We start from the raw sequence: 18,981 nt of genomic DNA, 5'->3' as shown, positions 1-18,981 counted from the left end.
TCCTTTATGCATGCAAGTCTCTAGTGGTGGATTACAGTATTTATTTTGAAGGCTTGCTCGAGGGACTCTTTTTACCGAAGCATCTTCGTTGATCGAAGGGCTGTTTTTCACTTTTGGTGCCGTGGTTTTTTTCTCTGTTTGTGAGAGACATCCGTAGGCGCTAGGTGCTTGATAGCCGGTCTTCGTGTTTCTCGTACGGCAAAGCTTATTCGTGATTTACATCTAATAAAGATTGATGTATTGGATGTAATTGGAGTTTGGGAAACACCGAGAGAGTGTTTGAGTGACTCGAGTGTGTAATCTCTTTGTATCGCTTAATCTATAGTGAAATCTGCAGCTGCTCTCCCCATGGACATAGGTCTTTACGACCGAACCACGTAAATCTGGTGTCCGATTTATTTTCTTTTTATGTTTATATTATTGTTTGATCATCCGCCCTATCACAACAGTTACAATTACTACAGTCAACACAGTTCCTTCTATGGCCATGGAGCATGCAATGGAGCATTGTCAAAGACGATTGTCAAGGTTGCCTGACAAAAGCTCATAACACCCTCGATGAAGATTGTGGCTCAAGCCGTGGAGCTCAAGTCCAGCTTCAAGACTCTTGAATGAGATTTGAAGATTATCCACTTACTGATGATCAAGTTTGAGGCCCAGCGTGAACTTACACCCTATCTACAATGTATGCATTTCAATACGCTACTGTCCATAAGAATAAAGCAATCTCAATCGTTATAACTTGAATGATGGCGAGTCTCTTTGCATAAGTTACTTGCTCTCACCTTCTCTTTTACTTGTATTTGTTATGCATACACATACATGTATGTAAGTATGTATGTATGTATCAATTGCCGCGTTTGGTTTGTTGGAATCGGATTTGATGTAATTTGATTTAAGAAGAGTTCTCTGCTGAGGATAGCAAGCGATACAAGGGCTGATGATGGGCCGTTACAAAGGGTGCCCGGTCAAGACATTTGTTGATAGTTCGAGAAAATCGTAGTATCGCATTGAACTTGAAGTGTAGTATGTAACTAATTATTTTAAAATTTTAAATTGTTGTGACAGACAAATTCAATTCTTTGTTTCTGACTATAATCTTTAGTTTTTGAAGCTACGATCTGCACAAGTTTTTTAATAGTTCATTCTCTAATGCTGAAAATCCAACTCAATAACATCAACTAAATTGAATTTCTAAAAGCCCAAGAGAACCTTTGCACCTAGCTCTCAACAAAAAGTTGGTGGAGAAACCTAAAAGAAGAACCTCTTTTCTTTAAAGACATTTCACTTGTACATCAAATGAAGGGAGCAAAAAAAAAAATTTGAGGAGGATAGCGAAGATAGAGAGCCATACATTATGAACACATCACCACATATTGTCAATCTCGTTCTCATAGGGCTAAAGGCTACTTTGTGCTTGCAATTTGGTTGAATGTGCTCCTAACAATTACTATGGCAATGCTGCCTGTGACGAGCATTATTACTGGACGATTGCGGCAAGTTCCTGAGCACCGCTCAGGACCATATCGACAAGGAATAATCTCAGAGTTCTGGGCTCAAATCCAACTTTAGGATTGTAGAATCAGATACGAAAGTCTCCACTCTATGACAATTGAGTATATAATCCTTCAAGATACTGGACCTTAACGCCATATCCTACACCACTGTGTTGTCTCGTCGATTAATACTAAAACCCATGTTTTTACAAGTGCTTAAAGTGCGCCATGATTTTGTTATCCACGAGATTAGAAGAAATGTCTCTTGCCATTGGAGTTATCGTGCATAGCTAAGCTGTTTTCTGGTGTTGTGCCATAAATTTAAATAACCTAATGGGAGTAATATCGTAAGGAAGAGACATGTTAATAGAAAATCTATCGGACGATACATTTCTCGTTTGAATAAGTTGACCGGGTATCATATGCAAGAAGCACCTAGCAAGTAGTCTAATTGCCTTCTTGCTTGCGAAAGGAATTTCAGTTTGATTGAACTGGTCTAGGATAAAGTAGTCCTTTTTTGAGACATAATACCACCAAAAACTCTTAATTGATACACCTTGCCATATATAATTTTTGTGTTAGACAAACTCCTGAACTAGTATACCCATGCTACATATAACTTTTGTGTTTGAAAAATTACAAATTAGTATATATGTCGTCCAAAACCAATACACCCATACTACATTCATTCCAAACTAGTACACATGCACCACATTTACCCATTAATATCCCAGATTTACGACAAGCTTGGGTAAATGTGGCCCGGATATACCAATTTGGGGTGAATATGGTGCTATTTTTCATTACATAAAAATAAGTTTTGGGTAAATATAACTCATGTGTATAAGTTTGATGTTTTTTGTGGTATTAAAACGTAGCTTCCATGTTAAATTTGTTTCCCTTCTCTCTTCTCTCTCCTCCTATCATGTGAGTAGAGAATAATAATTCAAAGGAGAGAAATATGGAATTTCATGTGTGTTTCAATCTATGTTGAAGAAGAATACACGAGTCTACTTATAGGCTTTATTAGATGAATATTTATGGTAATAAATAAATATATTGTCAAATATAATCAATCAGGAATATGCACAATTAAATGAGATATATGCATAATCCTGAGAGATATGTAATATTGCTATAATGGTAATCCCACAAAATATTAGAGCAAGAGATGTTGAATTTGGAATTTTTCAAGTCCCATATTTGCTTGGCGAATGGAATATTTTCATATTTAGTACTAGGCAAAAAGACTAAGCTTGACAAGAAGGGATAGTATATTTATATAATAAATCACACATTTTAACAGCTTAAATTTTTAGAGTAGTCGACAATGATTTTATAAAATCTCTTGATATGTGTCTTAAAACATAGATGATCGAATTGTTAAATTGGAAGTCGAAATGCACTCATTCATTTATGATTCGTAATAAAATTTTATGTGACATTGCCACATCAGCCATAGAAACTTAAAGAGAGAGAGAGAGAGAGAGAGAGAGAGAGAGAGGGAGAGAGAGAGCTTACCGCAATGGCAGCTGGAGCTTCTTCGAGCTCGTAGCCACGGCCAATCTAACTTCATTAAGCTAGTGGCTGAAGCAGATTGAGCTTCATTGAGTTCTCTCATGGTCGCTCGAGCTTGGTCAAGCACAGCCATGGCCACTTGAATTTCATTGAGCTCGCTGTGATAACCACTAGATTTTCTTGGAGCTTGGCCATAGTTGTTTGAGCTTCATCGAGCTCAACCACGATGGCTGAACCTCCTTATTCTTACATCTTTCGTCATTCTGAAATTTTGCTAGGAGACACACTTTGCTTGAGCCCTCTTGTTCTAGGAATAACTCCCCTCTACACAGGTATATGTATCTTGTACTTTCTCGCCAAATGTGATAGAATTCAAAAGAAATACTCTAGGGATGGGCATACTAATCGTCCTTAATGCTCTCTTTTTAATTTCCAATTTTTAATGGGCCGTCAGAAAGAGTGCCTGGTCAAGGCAATTGTTCATAGTTCAAAAAATCCTAGTAAAATAATACTGGTTCAAATTTGAAGTGTAGTGTGTGACTAATTATTTTAAAAAACCAAACTGTTATAATAGACAAATTCAATTCTTTATTTGCAGCGATAATCTTAATTTTGGAATATTAGGAACAACAAACGGATGCTTCTTCTCTACTACAAGGATGACAAGAAACAATTATGGTAAGGGATGACGTCACAAAATATGTCTTGCATGATGTGCATGGGACACTTACGAGTGAAAACAGGGATGTCCATTCCACGTTATGTACAAGTTGAATTAGTAGAGTTAAACAAAACATAGTTTTAAAAAAGATGACGTTCACCAGAGTCGTCATCCTACATATCATATGGATTGCCGATCTTCCTTTGCACCTTTAAGGAGAACCTCTTCTATATATAGACATTTCCCTTTAGTCTCAAATGAAGGGAACAAAGAAATTAAGGATAAAAGTGAAGATAGAGGGCCACATATCATCAACACATTACCACATATCTGTCCTCCTGGTACGACCGAGGTTTATTATTTATGCATTCTAGAGAAAGTATCGACGGTGGGATACTTATGTCACTGCTAGAGGTGTCATCATAGGAGCCGCTATGGGATTCCCTATCCCCTCGTGGTATCGGGTCATTGCTGTCTCCTGCACTCCCTCGCCAAATGGAATAGAATTCAAAAGAAATGCTTGAGGGATGGGCACTCTGATCGTCCTTAATGCGCTTTTCTAAATTTTTAATGCTAATGGGCGTTGCAAAGAGTGCATGGTCAAGGCATAGCATTTTGTGTGGTGTGGTGTGAAACTAATTATTTTAAAAAAATTTAAATTGTTATAACTGACAAACTCAATTCTTTATTTGTGACAAGATTATTAATTTTGGAATATGGGAATAATCGATTTCATGCAAGTTGAAAACATTACTGATTTTGATTGTGAAAATTAAAAGTACAAGTCCCCACATCTCTACATTGTGATTGACCGGGCTTGTTGCACATCATATATGACGCTTCGGTTTACACGAGACTTTAGTTATTCATTCTTTAATGCTGAAAATTATAATAGGACTAAGTCAACTAACTTCCTAAGAGCCTTTGCACCTATGTACTGATCGAAAGTTGGGAATTATCTGACGGTGCTCTCCGAGAAAGATTTCATAAATCTGGCCTTTGACGTTCTGAAGTTCAACATTAGAGAACGATTTGAAGATCCGGGCTTTGCCGGCTTGTTCCAGTTGGCGACAAGAGTATCTAAATTTGAGCAGTTGCTCAAGGAAAGGGATACAAAGCCGCCTAATGAGTTCGAGCAGAATATGACTCCAATGGATAACTACGAGGTCTGATCTAATGAAAACATGGAAGTGGCGGTAGCAAAGAGAGATGTTGTCGACCAATTCGTCCTGCCATTAACATTGATTCTGTAGATTGCTCCAGGGAGAAGGATATCAAACAAGAGGAAAGGATTTTAATAATGTTGAATATCATAGTCGCACAGCTTCGGTAACACTCTCACAAGAGAAGCTCTTTAAGGAAGGAAATGAATATACTACTTGCTAAAAATTATTTTCACTCTCCATTTAGAAACGATTACAAGACTCGTTTATATATAGGCTTAAAACGCGACTCTTGACATTCCTTAGATATATGAAAAGACATGTCTAAATAAATAGTAATAAAGACAACCTATCTAAATAAATAGTAATAATGACACTTTAATATGTGTGCTGAAACGGTTTCTGTTGGAAATTGAACAACCTTTCAACCAAAACATGAAGAGTCACGAAAGATAGGCGGTGATATATTCAATACTCCCCCTCACTGACTACTCTCTCTAAGGATAGTCCTCGCGACCATACCAAGCTGAGCTTGAAACTCTTCAAACTTTGCAACTCCAAGACTTTTGGTGAAGATATCAACAACTTGATCACCTGTCTTGATGTACTTCATCTTGATCTCACCCTCCAACACTTTCTCTCACAAAAAGTGATAGTGGACTTCCACATGCTTAGTCCTAGCATGGAAAACTGGATTCTCTGCCAAGCTTATAGTGGATAGATTATCACAATACAATATTGTCGAATAATCTATTGACTGATGAAGATCATCCAATAACTGCACTAGCCATGTGCTCTCCTGAGCTGCCATTGTTGCTGCTCTGTATTCAGCTTCTGTTGTAGACAAAGACACAGTTGACTATCTTTTACTGCACCAGGATACTACTAATAATCCAAGATTAAACGAGTATTGTCGTGTGTGTTGATCTCTAGCATAGTCAGCATCACAATGACCGACCAACTCACTCGATGATCCCTTTTTATACAAAAGCCCAAGATCAAAAGTCTTCTTTACATACCTCATAATACGCTTGGCTGCATCCAAGTGAGGCTTCCTTGACTTCTCCATGAATCGACTCACTACTCCCACTGCAAAAGAGATGTCAGGCCGAGTTATGATAAGGTAAATTAGACTACCTACCAATTGCCTATACATAGTCGAATCTTCTAGCTCTTGACCTTCTTCAGCACATAGCTTTGCATTTCCATCCAACGGAGTAGATATAGGTTTGCAATCAAGCATTCCGAATTTTTTTAAGAGATCTCGTGCATACTTTTGTTGACATAGGAATAATCCTTCCTTTGTCCTATCAATCTCGAGCCCCAAAAAGTGTTTCAGTTCTCCAAGCTCCTTCATATGGAACCGCACAGAGAAGTTGGCTTTAATTCGACATATCTCATCTTCATGATCTCCAGTAATGATGAGATCATCCACATAAACCAGCACAACTGCAACCTTTTCATCTTTTGCTTTCACGAACAAGCTCGAGTCTGCTGGAGCTACATTATAATCATTTTTCAACAAGAATTCTGCAATTTTTCCATACCACGCTCTCGGGGCTTGCTTCAAGCCATACAATGCTTTCTTTAGCTTGCAGACGTATTCTGGATGAATTTTGCTCTTAAAGCCATCCAGTTGCTCCATGTATATCTCTCGCTCGAGTTCTTCATGCTGGAAAGCATTCTTCACATCCATCTGCCACACATTCCACGACTTGCTTGCTGCAAGTGCTAATAGAACTCGAACAGTGGTAACCTTTGCCACCGAGCTAAAGGTCTCTTCATAATCAACTCCATATTTTTGCAAAAATCCTCGAGCCACTAGACGTGCTTTATACCTCTCAATTGACCCGTCTAGTCAAGTTTTAACTTTATAAACCCATTTGCAAGAAATAGGACGTACCTCTTTAGGTTTTGGTACCAAGTCCCATGTCTCATTCTTCTTTAGTGCGAGGATTTCTTCTTCCATGGCCTTCCTCCATTCCGTACTCTTCGAGGCTTCTTCATATGTCGACAACTCGACCATGCCAACATCTTCAAGCAATGCTGCATTGGCATACTTGGGGTTCTGCTTCCTTTGCCTCGTCGATCTCCGAAGTTGAGGCTCCTCCTTTTCAAGTTCTTCAACCTGACTTAGTCGAAGTTCTTCTGTCGACCTTGGATGCTCACTAGATGAATTTGTCGATCCTGGTGATTGTGCTTCAACATCTTTTTCAACAGGCTGATTCTCATCGAATTCTTTCAACCTTTCTTCGAACTCTTCGTCGAAATGCTGTGAATTTGGCAATTCAACTGCTTGAGGTGACCACCAAGACAACATTTCGTCGAACACCACATTCCTTGAAGTATAACACCTCCCTATTGTAGGGTCACAGCACTTCCACCCCTTTTGTTGATCATCATATCCCACGAATATGCAGCGGATTGCCTTCTTGTCGAATTTGTTGCGAAGATGATCAAGCACAAATGCATAACATACACATCTAAAAACTCTAAAGTGACTTACCACAGGCTTGCGATTCCATAGCTTCTCGTATGGTGACATAAAACCAAGCCTTGCTTGTGGCAACCTGTTAATCACGGTAACCGTTGTCTTCATACATTCAGCCCAAAACCTCGGTGGAACATTCTTAGCGTGCAACATGCTCCTGCACGTCTCAGCTAGATGTCAATTCTTTCTTTCGGCAACACCGTTCTGCTGCGGCGTATACGAACAAGTATACTATCGACGTATCTTGTATTCTTGCAAATACTTTGTAAACTCATAGGAAGTGTACTCTCCCCCGTTATCGGTACGTAGGCAATGAATTTTTCTACCTACTTCACTTTCAACCTTCTCCTTAAACACCTTAAATTTAATAAACGCCTCAGATTTTTCCTTCATGAAATCAACCCAGATGTACCTGGAGAAGTCATCGATGAAAGTGATCATATACTTCAATCCGCTAACTGATTGTTGCTTCACCGGACCAAACACATCCGAGTGAATGAGCTCGAGAGGCATCCAAGCTTTGAATGATGATTCCTCATACGGGAGTTGATGTGCCTTCCCGTACTGGCACCCGGCACAAACCACATTTTCCTGCACTTCCAACTGGGGAAGACCCCTCAACATGTTCTTTTGCATCATCACCTTCAACTTGTGATAACTTATGCCACGCATGCTATCAGGTGTATCATTCCTTCGGGTTTTGTTTATGTATGCCGTTTGAGCAAACATCATGTAAACGGACTCCAGCCGACGTCCTTCCATGATTGGTCGACTAGTGGGCTTCAAATTTCGGTACACCTTAAGATCTCGTGGACTGAACACCATGTAATTACCCAAGTCTGTGAGCTGGGACACAAACAATAAATTCTTCTTCATTCCTGGCACGTGATATACACTTTTCAATTCAACTTGCTATGAATTGAACCGAGGAGTTATCATCGTCTCGCCAATATGAGTAATCGGTAACCTCGAGCCATCTGCAGTAATAACAACACGTCCTTCGGTATAATTACGCATGTTCGACAGTTTGCCTTGATCTCCAGTCATATGACTCGAACACCCTAAATCAACAATCCAATCATAATCATAATTAATCGAATTTTCACTTACAGAGATTAATGCCATCGCGTCGTTTAACTCGACTGCGGAAGAGGCAGCGAACTCGTCTGACACCACTATTGCAACAAACGTTTGGAAATCCTATTGCTTATCTTCATCGAAATCATTCCTCTTCGATGATGTTGCGACATTTCCTTCAACTTTCTTTGCTCGACAATCTCTGGCAAAGTGGCCCTCCTTGCTGCAGACGTAACATCATCCACTACGTCTTCGGCCATCACGTCACTCTGCTCCCCCTGGTCGAAGGCTTGACTCTCCTAGACGTTTTTGCCATCTTTCACGAGCTGGTTGCTTTTGCCATTCGACATGGCTTTTCCTGGACTTGCCATCTTTATTGTCAGCATTGGTTCGCCTCTGGCCCTTGAACCCTCTTTTATCATTGAAGATAGCACTTTCTTCTTCCTTAACCAAAACCTTAGACATTTGACTATCTAAAGTCTCTTGGTTAGCCAGAATATTCTCCAAATCGGTCAACGTCGGTTGAGTTGCCCATCCACGAGTAGCCGTAATAATACCGTTATATTTCGACTTTAACCCGTGAATAATAATTCTTCTCATTCTTGTTTCTGAGATAGCATTAGCGGGATCCAGCTTTGAAATTTCGTCACAAATAGATTTAACTTTGGAGAAATACTGACTCACTGTCATATTTTGTTGTGACATCAACAACAGCTCATTCTCCAGCCTTTGTAGCTTGGCATCATTCGACCTTGCGAATAACGCTGCCAAGTTATCCCACGCCTCCCCAAGAGTCTGCGCGCTCCTAATGTGCGGCAATAAATCATCTTCAACAGTTACAGCAAGAGCGTAAAGAGCCTTACCCGCTTTTATCTTCCATCTCCTCTGTCCATCATCATCTCTGGGTGTTGTGGTGTTGCCGCCGCCAACAATATCCCACAAATCCTGACCCATCAAATAAAACTGCATCCGGACACTCCAATTATTGTAATTGGAGTTGTTGAGCTTCTCAATGCCATTCGTCGAATTTGAAATATCCGCCATATGACTTGAAATAATGCCCAGCACTACTCCAAGAAACCTTGATCCTCGATCAATCGATCACAGTCCTTGACTGTACACTGACAAAATTTCGACGTATTCCGGTCCTTGACCGCTTGTGCATGAACATTGGTCCTTGACCACTGTCTTCACGAACTACGCTCCGAAAGACTTGACTGACGGTCCCTAACAACCGTGCTCTCAGACAACCGTGCTCTCGGTCCCAGATAACCTTGCTCTGATACCAATTGTTGAATATTAGAGTCGGTCCCAGATAACCTTGCTCCGATACCAATTGTTGAATATTAGAGTCACACGGCTCTGGTAACACTCAAAAGAGAAGCTCTTTAAGGAAGGAAATGAATATACTACTTGCTGAAAAATATTTTCACTCTTCATTTAGAAATGATTACAAGACTCGTTTATATATAGGCTTGAAAACGCGACTCTTGACATTCTTTAGATATATGAAAAGGCATGTCTAAATAAATAGTAATAAGGACACTTTAATATGTGTGCTGAAACAGTTTCCGTTGGAAACTGAACAGCCTTTCGACCAAAACACGAAGAGTCACGAGAGATAAGCGGTGATATATTCAATAAATAATTCATTTATTTTGACATTCTCAAGGTTTTACCCCCCGAGTAAGGACGAATTGGTGGAGAAACCTGTAAGAGGAACTTTCGCTTATATAAACACACGACTGCTTGAACCTCAAAGAACCATTAAGGAGGAAAGGAAAGGTGTAGAGTGGCCAACCATGAATACATTATCTCAGCATATTGTGAAACTGCTCCTTGTTTTTTGGTTACTTTGTTCTTGCAATGACGTGAAGTGGTTATAATGATAGCTTGGTGTACAAAATATGCAGTGCAAGGACACTCAGCAGTGAGACCGACCCATATTGCAACGACTTGTGGATTGTCGTGGACCATCTATTCCTTCGTACATCACATAACGATTACAATTACTACACTCAACACGGTTGTCGCTACGGCCAGGGAGCATGCAATGAAGAATTGTCTAAAGACGACAATGCTTGTTGAGTAGTGCTATAAGTTGTCGTGATCCTCTTCAGGGGAAATATTAAACACAATTCCTCAAGATGAGTTAATTTAAATGGTTAATATCCTAAAAAACCCAAACCGTTACACCTATGACAAATTTACCAAAAACTAATTTTTTTTACTATTAAAAATTCTAAATTGCTACATTTTTGACAAATTTACCCTAAATTAATACACTTATTACAAATATATCCTCTATTAATTTCTGTTAAATTTTACTATCAGATTACTAAATTGGATGACATATGATAATTGATTAGTGTACCAGTTTGGGATTTTTATTTTTATGATTTTTTTTTGTATTAATCCAATTTAACGAAAGGTTCATTTGTCACAAATGTAATAGTTGGTTTTTGACAATCGAACAAATTAATTTGAAGTAAATTTATCACAAGAGAAATCATCCGTGCTTTTTTAATAGGGTTAATATTATCAAAAACTCCAAATTGATACACTTATGATAAATTTATTCAAAGTTATTTTTTTGAGCAAGAAAAATATCAAATTAGTACACTTATGACAAATTTATCTCAAATAATCACAGAAATTCTTAAATTGATATTTACTTCATTTGTCACAAATGACACTCATACTTGGTTCGGGCTCTCTCAAATCTTACTAATTGCAACTTACTTTGACTCAGGTAATTATGAAAAAAAATTTCTTCCTATTTGATGAGACCCACTAATTTGTCGGAGGCCAGTTATAGGCCACGTAAAACGATGAAATATGCTGAGTAGACTGATAATGATGAAATCAGGACTGGTAGAACCTTAATATTGCATCTGTTGACAACAAAGGAATATGCTGAGTAGACTGAGAGAGAACAATCAATTAGCTCCAACTAGGAGAAGAGGAGTGGTTGCACCAAAAAAGATTGCAGTGGTTAGAATTGGTTGATTATACTGAAACTAGTGTGTAGCTTTTTTGTCTTTTTCTGTTTGAAGTACTTCCGGTACGGATACCTTTCCGGTGGCTTGGTCATATATATTGTTCGTAACATGGAAAATTGATTAAGGTAGAGAATTTTAAGGTTTTCCCATTTCCTAACACTACTAACAACCTTAATAATCATCCATACGAGATATCACTATCAAGTGCCAGAATCATGCAAACAATTTATTTGGTGGATATACCCTTCTAATCCTGATCATTGTCCAGTAATAATGCAAAATAAAGTTGCATCTATTTTAGGATAAATGAAAATGCCGAATTGGTAGTTTAAGTATCCAACTCACTTGTACTGTCGGGCTTTCCATGATTCCGTCAAGTGAAATTAACATAAGATTTTCGTCCATTGTTCAACCGTATACGTCTCCAACTCATTTGATGGATGACAAATTGATAGTTTTTATTTTTCTTTTCAACTTTATGACCATAATTTACAGTGGCTTAATCAGTTACTAATACAGAAGAAACCTTACCAGCATCTGTGATTTAACTTATCTTAGTACCTAACATAATATAAGGAGATTAAGAAATCAATTAGGAGATTCATTCACTTATAACTTCATTACGATCATGGGGACTTCAGGAAACTTGCTAATTTGTGTACGAGGAAACTACAGCATAGCTGTCGTTTTCTTTTTTTACATTTCTTTTAAACCTCCTCTTGTTCGTAGATTAAGTAAATAGGCCAAGAACAATAATCAATGGTGACCAAAATCTTAAGGAAATGGAATTTAAGAATCCCAACTGACATGTACAACAGAACCTGGAAGAAAAAAGACACACGAAGTCGTGGATCAAATCACTCAAACTAAACACACTGCAAGCAAATAGCAATGACAGTTTCTCAGAAAATAGGAATGCTCAAGGTTTCATTCCCAAATACCAATGAACGAGCAATGGTTACTAGAAGTTGGTGCTTGTAAAGCATTCAGATTGGAAATCCTCTGGCATGGCAGAGTCAGGTGTCGAGCTCACTGTCTTCTGCTTTGGTTCCATGAATTATTACAAATCTTCTGCAAATTGTAGCTTCATGGATGATGTGTTGAAATCCAACTTAATGACAATAACTAAATTAACTTTGTAACAGCCGAAAGAACTTTTGCCCCCAGCTTCCAACCAAAAGTCGGTGGAACACCCTATAAGAACCACCTCTTCTAAATATATAGAAATTTCACTAGAACTTCAAATGAAGGGGGAAAATTTGAGGAAAGTGAAGATAGAGAGCTATATATCATGAACACATCGCAACATGTGGTCAATCACGTTCTCATAGGGCTGCTATGTGCTTGGAATTTGGTCAAATGTACTACTAATACGACCAAGGTTTATAAATTATGCAATCCAGAGAGGTATGTAGCGTGGAGTACTATGTCACTGCTAGAGGTCTCGTTGTAGAAGGTTTATGTGATGATACACTAACACGCGCCTATGATCATCACATTTATTACTAATTGCTAGGGCCATGGAGCCTGCAACGGAGCAATATTACAGGACTGCGGTGAGTGCCTGAGAACCACTCATGACCATATCAATAAGGAATGCACTCAAAGTTTTAGGGCCCAGATTCAACTTCAAGATTGAAGAATCAGATACCAAAATTACCCATACTTGATGATAATTGAGTATCCGATCCTTCAAGATACTAGACCTTATCCACATTTCCTCAACCAATGTGTTGTCTCAGTAATAAATACTAAAAGCCATGTTTTACAAGTGCCTAAAAAAAAAAATTAGAAAGCTCCCCCTAGTTTTGTTATCCATGAGATCACGAGAAATGTCTTTCGACATTGACGTTATCGTGTATAGTCCAGATTCTTCGCCTGTTTTCTGGTCTTTTGCCAAAATTCAAATAGCCTAATTGGAAGTATACGGAAAGAACGAGACACGTTAGAAGCTAATCTTTCAGTTTGATAATTTATTTCCAATTTGATGAAATTGACCCGCTATCAAATCAAGAAGCATCTTGCCTGTAGGCTTACCGCCTTTAGTGTCAATTTGATTAAAGTGTTCTAGCACGAAGTAGTCCTTTTCAAATTGAAGATAGTTTAATGCTGCTAAACATTTAAGCGTAATTAGATATTAACACTGTTTCCCTTCTCTCCCCTCCTTTCAAGTGTATCATCATACAAGAAACTCTCAAGGCAAGTATCAAGTTCACTGTCTTTGGCCGGTTTTTAGGAAATGAAATCATACACAAAAATTACAAATTCGATTGGAGGATTTATCGAACATAACAATCTTGTTACACTGAAATCCATACATCACGGTTACAGGAGGAAACTTTTCTTTATACGTGAACAAGAAACTTTATCGTGAAAGTCAAAAAAAATTGTTTGATCAGGGACACAAATCTGGGAGATAATAGATGCATTTCTCAGGTTAATTGTAGTACCAGAACTTCTTCTGAAGTTTCTCAACAAACTTCTCATCCACCTGGAGCCCCTTGGCTAGAACTTCAGGCGAGATAGGCGGCTTTGCATTAAACAATGCATTGGCTATAGTGATATCTCATGGGTTCTGGCTGCTTAGAGCAGCGATCGCGACTGCATTGGTCTTTCCAACATTGAGCCGGAAGTGAATCATCCCAATGGGAAAGACAAAAACATCTCCCGGTTTAAGAACTTTTGCAAAGAGAGTATTGCTCAACTGGTTGGACGTGACGAAGCCCACATAGAGCGTACCCTCCAAGAATAGTAAAATCTTAGTACCACGTGGGTGAGTGTGGGGAGGATTCAAACCGCCTATTCCAAAGTTGATACGAACCATGGAAATGCCAAGAGTGCTGAGTCCCGCTATCTGGTCTACAGTTACCGGGGTGACAGTGGAGCCCAAGGGATTGGCGGTGCTTCTGGGAACTTGGACGCCAGAAAAGAGAAAATCCTCCCCTGTTGCTAGATTTGGGTTCTTTGCAGAACTTTCCATTCACAAACACTGCAGGGAGAAAACTCGTTGTTAAGAGGGAATGGTTGACAATTGCCTCGGAACGGTCAGAGGTATATCATAAATTGTTGCAGAAAAATATAATGATAATTTCTCTTGCACCTTAATTGTCCTGTTGCATGCGAAACCTGGCGTCTTAATCATTTCATAAGGAGAAAAATATATGTGGTAATGTCATATTATAGGGTATGTTGCCTTAGTATCCATTAAGTTCGATTGAGCAAGGGAAAGACAAGCGTACAAGCATTGTTTGGTTCTTTGACTGCTCCGCAGGTATCCTAGACGGGACTAGGGTCCTCGGCATCGGCTATGGACAATGCTAGAGCCAAGAGTGCCACGCCCGCCAAAAATCTGACACTGCTCGTCATTTTTATCTGGTTTTCTTTTTTATTTTTGACACAAGTGCTTAGCAGGGTGAGGAAACTAGGCTAAAAACTAAGCCTATTTATGGATGGAGTGTCTGAAAGCAGAGAAAGTTTTGACAGCTATGATTGGTTGGCCATTTTCATTCTATATTCCAAACAGTACTAAAATCCAACAGCTACGCAATAATCTGTTTGTTACTCTTTTTTAAAACAACCGGTCACTTTCGTCTCCGTCTTCAAAAGCAAAAGGGCAAAAAAAAAAAAAAATGAAGTGTCAAAACTTAATATGAGAAAATACTTAAGTGTCAAAAGTTATGAAATTAACACTTAGTTCCAAAATCGGAGCAAAATAAATCAGTTAAGTGCCAACGACAAAAAAATCCGTCAAAAATGCTAACGTGACAATTTTCTAGCAAGACAAGTACAAAACGACATCATTTCGCATGTTAACGTGGCTAGATAAGTATAAAAACGACGTTGTTTTGCTGACATGGCTAGATAATTAATATAAATATTAATTAAATTAAATTTATTTATATATTAATTAAATATTTATTTTAATTAATATGTATATTATAATTTTTATAAAAACAAATCAACATAATTTTGGTTCTTCATCGCTAACTCAGCTCTCCAGCATGCCATGTAGGTGAATTATATTATTAAAAAATTGCTACGTAGAATTTCCAGCAACCTTTGCCAGATTTAGCATTCAAGTGTTCTATTTTTTTTTAAAGTGACACTTAAGTGTCATAACTTTTAACACTTAAGTGTCTTCTGTACCAAGTTTTGACACTCCAGGTGCCCAGCTCTCAAAGCAAGAGAGTACGTGTGAGTTATGCTACATGGCTATTGGAGTGCTGTATGATCTATTTTCTAGCGGTAAGTTTCTGTCATATACACACTCAGTCATCCCTTTTTCATCTCTTTCATACGTTGTTGTCCTCTACTTTACTCTAGCTCACTCAAATCAGGTTATTTCAATCCTGATGCTATACTAGTTATATAGTTTTTGCATGAAATGGAGTTCAGTTTCCGTCAATGTAACAATTACTTTTAAAGATGAGATTTGTGCAATCTCCTAGGATTTCGAGTCGGTCTACATATGTAAGCGGAGCACATGAATAACAATGGATTTGAAGGGGAAACCAGGATTGCCCATTTGGCAGCGTCCATGCATTAGTTAAGGACTTCAAAATGATGAAAATTAGGCTGGCCATAACCCTAATAAGGCATCATAGAATATGCTGAAGGAAACTGAGGAAAAATTGTCAATCAGCTTGAGAAAAATATTGTCCATGATGTAGAAGAAGATAAGTTGTTGCACCAGAAGATTGGAGTAGTTAGAATTAGTTGATTGTACGGAAATTAGTATTGGGTCTTTTATGATTAATTGAAGTACTAATAGTACTAATGCCTTGCAATACTGTATAAAGTAGGATTCATATAACATTTCAATTTCCTGACACTTGACCAGTCCACAACTAAATGTCACTATTTAGGCTGCGCATGACAACGCTTCTTGACTGGGAAAGAGTTTTTTTTAAGAAATGGTTCTTTTCTATTTCTATTCCGTGGAACAGTTTCTGAGTAAAAGAACTCATTTGGTAACTATACAAAATTTCTACTCTTAAAATAGAAAAAGAATAGAAATGCGTTTGATATCGCAACAATTTCTTTTTTATATTTATTCATTTTTTATTCTTGCTCATGAATCGCCGCTGCCAGCGATGATTGGTGGCCCGCGGCGATCGATGGTGACTGGCAACGGCGACAATGACCGGTGGCAGCGGCGACTGGCGACCGGCAGTGACTGGCAACCAGCGGCAACCGGTGACCGGCGGTGGCGACCGGTGACCCGGAGGTGGCGGTGGCCAGTGATGGGCGGTGGCTCCGGGCGGTTGAAGGTGGCCGCAACAAGAGAGAGAAAAAAAAGAAAAAAAATTAGTTTATTTATAAAAATTGTTCCAAGGAACAAAAAGAAACTTTTTTGCTTCTCATTTCTGCTCCAAATCTATTCCTAGGCTAACTTTCTATTCCCAGGAATAGAAAAACAACTTGGCATTACCAAATGGGTTTCTGTTCTTTTTTTATTCTGAGGAACAAAAGAACAAAAATCTTGAGAAACAGAAACGTTCTCATGCGCTACCTTAACTTTTGATACAATCATTTCATGGATATACACATTGTGATCATTTGACAGTTACGTTGGACGACATTACATTTACGAAACCAAGTTTCTATTATCACAATGACCTGGGCTTGCAACAAAGCTGTACTAATCAGTTTTGGGTCTCCAACTGACTTGTACTATGGGGCCGTCTATTGTTGTGCTAAGTTAGAATTTGGAGTCTATGTGCATTCTCCAACTGAACACGAAGCGAAAAGACTACAATGATAGATATTTGGTGGTTAACTGTTTTCCTCTATATTCTAGATAGTGCAATTGTTCAATAGCTACACATAAAAGTCAATTGATATGCTCTTTCTTATGCAAACATCATATCTATCTCTTGCTCTCATGGCAAAGGTTATACGGCACTGTTATAATCGATTAGAAATCGGAGATAGGTCGATTCGACAGAAGCATGTGATTAAATTGTGAGTGATTCCACATGATTGCAAAATTCGTGTCAAACAATACTAAACCAATTTTTCGGTCGATTCTATACCCGGTATTCATAATTGAAACCTTGAGATTTTTACAACAATCAAGAGTCGCCGATGAGTTGAAGATGTACAAACTTGGATCGAGAATTATCGACCATGGGTTAAATGCGATAAAATCCCTAAAAGTTATCCGGTAGGTTAGGTTACGCTAAAATCGCATTCGATCGAAATTAACCATGAAATTGAACCCGGTTTCAAAAATCGAAAGTTCGAGCATATCACGATTTATTTTAGGACATCGACTCATCCTTTGAAGAATTTTCAGCGAGCCCAGAATTTTGGCAAAGCAAAATTGGCAAAATAAATTGTGGATATTCGGATGGGCAAATTTGAGAGATCTTTTGGCTACCAAAGTGGATTAGTTTGTGAGGGAAATTATGGAAATTCGTATGGCCTGAGTGGGTGTGATTTTTGGCCATCATATTGAAGTATTTTGTGGAGATTTGAGATGAAATTCAAGGGAATTCGTAGGGTTGCTGACATGGGCTATTTTAGCCTTCAATTTGGCTTTGTTTGGGTGGGGAAATGCTGGAAAATAGCCATTGGAGGCTGTCTTGACCTTTGGGGTGGCTGAAGATTTTGTGTCTTGCACTTGAGTGCAAGATATTTGCCTTGTAAACCCATTGGCCACAAGGAAAGACTCTCTTGGCCCTTGTCCCCTCCTTGTTCCCCCTCTCTCCCCTTTGTTTCTCCTCCCATGCATGAACCAACCTAGCAGAAGCCTCCCCTGCTACTGCCTTCTTCTTCTTCCTCAAAGCTTCCTTTTCCTCCATTGTTGAAGTTGCAAACACCCAAGGCCAAGCTAGCACAGCCAGCTGCATTGCTGACCCGCCTACTCGCGTCCAAGCCAGCCCCGCACAGCCACTCGACCCCGCGCCTCCAAATCCGCATCACAGCCGCCTGGCCGACCGTCTATCTGCAGCCTCCGCCCGTCCCGACTCTGCATTAGCTCGCCGCCATCGCCTGTCCAGATGCCATCCCCACGCCGTCCAACCACCGGCGTCGCGGCCAGCCCCTCGACTCCCTCGACCGGCTCAAAGCGAACCGGATTTCAGCCCTTGGGGCCGAGCCGTGTTAGGCCTTTTTCAGCCTCGGTTTGGCCTCCTTTGGTGTCACCGTAGGCCTGGGTTTTGGTCGCCATGGACTTGTTAGCTCACTAAACCGGTGAGTTAACGTCCTAAACTCTAATTAGGGGGTTAGTGGGCTAATTAAGGCTTTGTGGATTAGTTAGGCTAATTAGGGATTAGTTGTAATTAGTTTATATGACTAAGTTAGTTAGGATTGGTTAATTAGGCTAATTAGTTATTAGGTGGTTAGTTAGGTGGCTTAGTTAGATTTATTAGATAATGTACTTAGCTTAGTCAATTAGTTTGATTAGTCTAAGTAGATTAGCTAGATTAGCTTATGTAAATTAGTTAAGTGGTTTAATTTAAATAATTTGCAACTTATTTAATTAAATGTAATTTATATAATTAATTATTAATTAGCGTAAATTATATCGGGATAGCCGGTTGTCAGAATTTTACGATGATTGTCATGG

General features: G+C 38.9%; 1 pseudogene; it reads right to left on the bottom strand.

Moving 5' to 3' along the window:
• Nucleotides 1–13,845: 13,845 nt before the first annotated feature.
• Nucleotides 13,846–14,774, bottom strand: LOC104417580 (annotated as a pseudogene).
• Between the last annotated feature and the right edge of the window lie 4,207 nt (nucleotides 14,775–18,981).

Source organism: Eucalyptus grandis, chromosome 8 (genome assembly GCF_016545825.1).
Source record: "Eucalyptus grandis isolate ANBG69807.140 chromosome 8, ASM1654582v1, whole genome shotgun sequence".
In the NCBI taxonomy this organism is placed as follows: domain Eukaryota; kingdom Viridiplantae; phylum Streptophyta; class Magnoliopsida; order Myrtales; family Myrtaceae; genus Eucalyptus; species Eucalyptus grandis.
Note: the sequence above shows the minus strand (reverse complement) of the source record. Positions and strands in the feature narration are given on the sequence as shown.